Source organism: Staurois parvus, unplaced genomic scaffold, assembly GCF_062004578.1.
Source record: "Staurois parvus isolate SC_StPar_1 unplaced genomic scaffold, SC_StPar_1.0 ptg000576l, whole genome shotgun sequence".
Classification (NCBI taxonomy): domain Eukaryota; kingdom Metazoa; phylum Chordata; class Amphibia; order Anura; family Ranidae; genus Staurois; species Staurois parvus.
Genome location: NW_028318372.1, coordinates 3,742,703 through 3,748,582, shown reverse-complemented (window position 1 = coordinate 3,748,582; position 5,880 = coordinate 3,742,703). Strand labels below are relative to the sequence as shown.

The 5,880-nt window shown below is 54.6% G+C and overlaps 1 long non-coding RNA gene across 1 annotated transcript; it reads left to right on the top strand.

Annotated features, from left to right (window-relative positions):
- Window positions 1-342: 342 nt before the first annotated feature.
- Window positions 343-2,642, top strand: LOC149450288 (uncharacterized). The gene is made up of 2 exons (XR_016315272.1): window positions 343-464; window positions 2,358-2,642. It is a non-coding gene; the product is annotated as an uncharacterized LOC149450288 (long non-coding RNA).
- The last annotated feature ends 3,238 nt before the right edge of the window (window positions 2,643-5,880 follow it).

Genomic DNA, 5,880 nt, shown 5'->3' with positions numbered 1-5,880 from the left:
CAGTGTCACCTGAGGAAACTAGACGTTTGTTGTGACAAAAAAATTGGAACTACCACTAGTTTATTCTGTAGGGTGTCTGCTTTCAGAAAATATTTCTAATGTTTGGGGATTTTATATAATCTTCAGGCCTAAAATGATATTTATTTATTTTACACATTTGTACCGGCAACACAAACGGCTTTGGCAGTAAAAGGGTCAAACTCTCTAGAAAATCGCAAGGCTTCCTGCTTGTGTTGAGCATGTTAAGTAAAGGCATGAAAAAAGTGTTACCCGTGTCTCTGCCACTACCCTTGTGTACTAAAAAACAAAAAAATACCTTGGCTTTGTAATGTGTATGTATGATGACAAATGTGTAAAATGCTGAAGATTTTTTTCTTTCTCTCGGCAGGCCATCGGTGCTGAAACATTGAGGAGCGTCTGCTGAAAGTACATCTATGACAAGTGTCCTGCTGGAGCTGCACATGGTAGGTCGTTTTTAATTTTAAAGCCTTTCCTGTAGTTGTGACTTTCATCCCGAAGGTTATTCCATCCAAACGTTGTTTTTAGTTTGGTGGTTAAAGTGTTACTGACCACTTGAAGATTTCCTTACGTACATTTACTTCGGCAGTTTCAAGTGGTACTGTGGACTGTACGTCTATACTGACTGGGGGTTTGTGCTGGGTGGGGACCATCTGTCTATACTGAGGGCTTTGTGCTGAGGGCGCCGTCCGTCTATACTGAGGCATCTGTGCTGAGGGCACCGTCCGTCTATGCTGAGGGCACCGTCCGTCTATGCTGAGGGCACCGTCCGTCTATGCTGAGGGCACCGTCCGTCTATGCTGAGGGCACCGTCCGTCTATACTGAGGGATCTGTGCTGAGGGCGCCGTCCGTCTATACTGAGGGATCTGGGCCGAGGGCGCCGTCCGTCTATACTGAGGGCTCTGGGCCGAGGGCGCCGTCCGTCTATACTGAGGGCTCTGGGCCGAGGGCGCCGTCCGTCTATATTGAGGGCTCTGGGCCGAGGGCGCCGTCCGTCTATACTGAGGGCTCTGGGCCGAGGGCGCCGTCCGTCTATACTGAGGGCTCTGGGCCGAGGGCGCCGTCCGTCTATACTGAGGGCTCTGGGCCGAGGGCGCCGTCCGTCTATACTGAGGGCTCTGGGCCGAGGGCGCCGTCCGTCTATACTGAGGGCTCTGGGCCGAGGGCGCCGTCCGTCTATACTGAGGGCTCTGGGCCGAGGGCGCCGTCCGTCTATACTGAGGGCTCTGGGCCGAGGGCGCCGTCCGTCTATACTGAGGGCTCTGGGCCGAGGGCGCCGTCCGTCTATACTGAGGGCTCTGGGCCGAGGGCGCCGTCCGTCTATACTGAGGGCTCTGGGCCGAGGGCGCCGTCCGTCTATACTGAGGGCTCTGGGCCGAGGGCGCCGTCCGTCTATACTGAGGGCTCTGGGCCGAGGGCGCCGTCCGTCTAAACTGAGGGCTCTGGGCCGAGGGCGCCGTCCGTCTAAACTGAGGGCTCTGGGCCGAGGGCGCCGTCCGTCTATACTGAGGGATCTGGGCCGAGGGCGCCGTCCGTCTATACTGAGGGCTCTGGGCCGAGGGCGCCGTCCGTCTAAACTGAGGGCTCTGGGCCGAGGGCGCCGTCCGTCTATACTGAGGGCTCTGGGCCGAGGGCGCCGTCCGTCTATACTGAGGGCTCTGGGCCGAGGGCGCCGTCCGTCTAAACTGAGGGCTCTGGGCCGAGGGCGCCGTCCGTCTAAACTGAGGGCTCTGGGCCGAGGGCGCCGTCCGTCTATACTGAGGGATCTGGGCCGAGGGCGCCGTCCGTCTATACTGAGGGATCTGGGCCGATGGGGCCGTCCGTCTATACTGAGGGATCTGGGCTTAGGGCGCCGTCCATCTATCTCCCACAGGTCAGCTTTCACCACCCATCCTCCATAGAGCAGCCTTTGAACCTTCATCCCCCACAGGGCAGCTTATGAACCCCCTATAGATATTACATTAATAATCATGCTACCAAAATAAGTGTGCAGTGTAAATTGCCTTTAGCATCACTCCTTTTTCTCCTTGCTGGAGGCGGCCATTTTATTGAAGCCCAGAGCTCAATGAGCAGCAGTAAATCTTTAGGCTGTCAGCACATCGGCCTTTACATATTCAGCACAGTGCCTGAAAACAGCGAGCAACTGAGCATGTGTAGTGCAAGGTCACAACAGAGAGGGTCATCCTTCCCAATGGAGACATGGCGAGCAATCAAAGTACATCCACACTTCATCCAAAGAAAAAAATGTTAACTTGTTAATTGTTAATTGTTGTTAATGAATGCCGGCGATTTCCAGCAACTGTCTTCTAATTCTCATCCAATTTCTGTCTCCATCTAGGTCTCATCAAGCAGCTCCCTGACTACGACTGTATCCGCAGTGCTGTGCTGCCTCCGTTTCTGATCTCCATCCAGTTCAGGGGGCACATTTTTGGAATAAACAAGATCTGGCCTTTGAGGATCAACTAGAGAAATGCTGGTTATTTACTTTCAGAAAACATTGAATGTGGGGGGGGGGGGGGGCTTCCCTTTCAGCAGATGTAAAATACAGCCAGGAACATCCATTTGTGTATTTGACATGTGAACAGCTTGTGACATCACTGAATAAAATGTTATTTTAAAGGAAGTATTTAGACTTTTTTGGGGGTGTATGTTACTGTTAACCACTTGTCCTGCAGAGGATTCCACCCCTCCCCCCACCTGACCAGGCCATTTTTTGCGATACAGCACTGCACTACTTTAACAGACAATAGCTCGGTCATGCAACACTGTACACAAATGAAATTTGTCCCTTTCCCCCCCCCCACCCCCCCCCCCAAATAGAGCTTTCGTTCGGTGGTATGTGATCATCTCTGCGATTATTTTTTTTTCTTTGCGCTATAAACAAAGACTCACAATTTTGAAAAATAAATATTTTTGAATTTTTGCTATAAAACATACCCAATAAAGCTGTAAAAAATCTAATTTTTTCATGAATTTAGGCCAAAATGTATTCTGCTCCGTGTCTTTGCTAAAATAAAAATCCCAATTAATTGGCTTACATGAAAGTTGTAGCGTCTACAAATGGCGGTATATATACTGGAATTTTCTAAAAAAAAAAAATATTTTAATATTAGTAATGGTAGCGATCAGCAACTTATAGCGGGGCTGCGGCGGGCATTCTGACACTGGGAGGGAACTAACGGACACTGACCTCCCAGTGACACCAATACAGTGATCAGTGCCGGCTGTGTCCGGAACACCGATCGCTGTACGAGACCTCTGTGTGAGGTCCCGATTCATGTGATCCGTGATTGGGCAATCGGTGATCACATGAACAGTAGTAAACAGTCCCCAGTGAAGATCTGCCCCCCTTGTCCATACCACCCAGCAAGATCAGTCCCCCGTGAAGATCTGCCCCCTTGTCATTACTTCCCAGCAAGATCAGTGCGCCGTGTAGATCTGCCCCCCCCTTGTCATTACCCCCCAGCAAGATCAGTCCCCCGTGAAGATCTGCCCCCCTTGTCATTACAACCCAGCAAGATCAGTCACCAGTGAAGATCTGCCCCCCTTGTCATCCCCACCCCAGCAAGATCAGTGCGCCGTGAAGATCTGCCCCCCTTGTCATTCCTCTCCCCCCAAGATAAGTCCCCCCATGAAGATCTGACCCCCTTGTCCATACACCCCAGCAAGATCAGTCCCCCGTGAAGATCTGCCCCCCTTGTCATTCCACCCCCCCCCCCAAGATCAGTCCCCCGTGAAGGTCTGCCCCCCTTGTCCATACCACCCAGCAAGATCAGTTCCCCGGGCAGATCTGCCCCCCTTGTCCATACCACCCAGCAACATCAGTCCCCCGTGAAGATCTGCCCCCCTTGTCCATACCACCCCGTGAAGATCTGCCCCCCTTGTCCATACCACCCAGCAAGATCAGTCCCCCGTGAAGATGTGCCCCCCCTTGTCCATACCACCCAGCAAGATCAGTCCCCGTGAAGAGCTGCCCCCCTTGTCATTCCACCCCCCCCCCCCCAAGATCAGTCCCCGTTAAGGTCTGCCCCCCTTGTCCATAGCACCCAGCAAAATCAGTCCCCCGGGCAGATCTGCCCCCCTTGTCCATACCACCCAGCAAGATCAGTCCCCCGTGAAGATCTGCCCCCCTTGTCCATACCACCCAGCAAGATCATTCCCCCGTGAAGATCTGCCCCCCTTGTCATTACAACCCAGCAAGATCAGTCCCCCGTGAAGATCATTCCCCCACACAAGATTAGTCCGCTGTGTAGATCTGCCCCCCTTGTCATTCCCCCCCCCCCCCCCCCAGATCAGTACCCCGTGAAGATCTGCCCCCCTTGTCACCCCCCCCCCAGATCAGTCCCCCCGTGAAGATCTGCCCCCCTTGCCATTACAACCCAGCAAGATCAGTACCCCTGTGAAGATCTGCCCCCCTTGTCCATACACCCCAGCAAGATCAGTCCCCTGCGCAGATCTGCCCCCCTTGTCATTACCCCACACAAGATCAGTCCGCTGTGTAGAGCTGCCCCCCTTGTCACCCCCCGATCAGTACCCCGTGAAGATCTGCCCCCTTGTCATCCCCCCCCCCCAAGATCTGCCCCCTTGTCATTACCCCCCAACAAGATCAGTCCCCCGTGAAGATTTGCCCCCCCTTGTCATTTCACCCCAGCAAGATCAGTCCCCCATGAAGATCAGTCCCCCGTGTCATTACCCCACAGCAAGATCAGTCCCCCCGTGAAGATCTGCCCCCCTTGTCATTACAACCTAGCAAGATCAGTACCCCTGTGAAGATCTGCCCCCCTTGTCCATACACCCCAGCAAGATCAGTCCCCCATGCAGATCTGCCCCCCTTGTCATTACCCCACAGCAAGATCAGTCCGCTGTGTAGATCTGCCCCCCCGTAGCAGCAAGCTCAGTCCCCCATGAAGATCTGCCCCCTAGACGCAACCCCCCTAAAATCAGTCCCCCCGCCCCCCCATAAAGATCTGCCCCCCTGGTCCATACCCCCCAGCCAGATCAGTCCCCCAAGAAGATCTGACCCCCTGGTCCATACCCCCCAGCCAGATCAGTCCCCCAAGAAGATCTGACCCCCTGGTCCATACCCCCCAGCAAGATCTTTCCCCCCCTTGTCATCCCGTCCTCAGCAAGATCAGTGCGCCTTGCAGATCTGCCCCCCTTGTCATTCCCCCCCCTTGTCCATACACCCCAGCAAGATCAGTCCCACGTGAATATCTGTCCCCCCTTGTCCATACACCCCAGCAAGATCAGTCCCACGTGAATATCTGTCCCCCCTTGTCCATACACCCCAGCAAGATCAGTCCCCCGTGAAGATCTGCCACCCTTGTCATTACCCCCCAGCAAGATCAGTCCACCGTGTAGATCTGCCCCCCCCTTGTCATTACCCCCCAGCAAGATCAGTCCCCAGTGAAGATCTGCCCCGCTTGTCCTCCCCACCCCAGCAAGATCAGTGCGCCTTGTCATTCCCCTCCCCCAAGATCAGTCCCCCCGTGAAGATCTGACCCCCTTGTCCATACACCCCAGCAAGATCAGTCCCCCCGTGAAGATCTGACCCCCTTGTCCATACACCCCAGCAAGATCAGTCCCCCCGTGAAGATCTGACCCCCTTGTCCATACACCCCAGCAAGATCAGTCCCCCCGTGAAGATCTGACCCCCTTGTCCATACACCCCAGCAAGATCAGTCCCCCATGAAGATCTGCCCCCCTTGTCATCCCTTCCCCCAAGATCAGTCCCCCGTGAAGATCTGCCCCCCCTGGACACAACCCCTCCCCCCCCCCCCCGTAGCAGCAGCAAGCTCAGTCCCCCGTGAAGATCTGCCCCCCCCCCCCGTAGCAGCAAGCTTAAGTCCCCCGTGAAGATC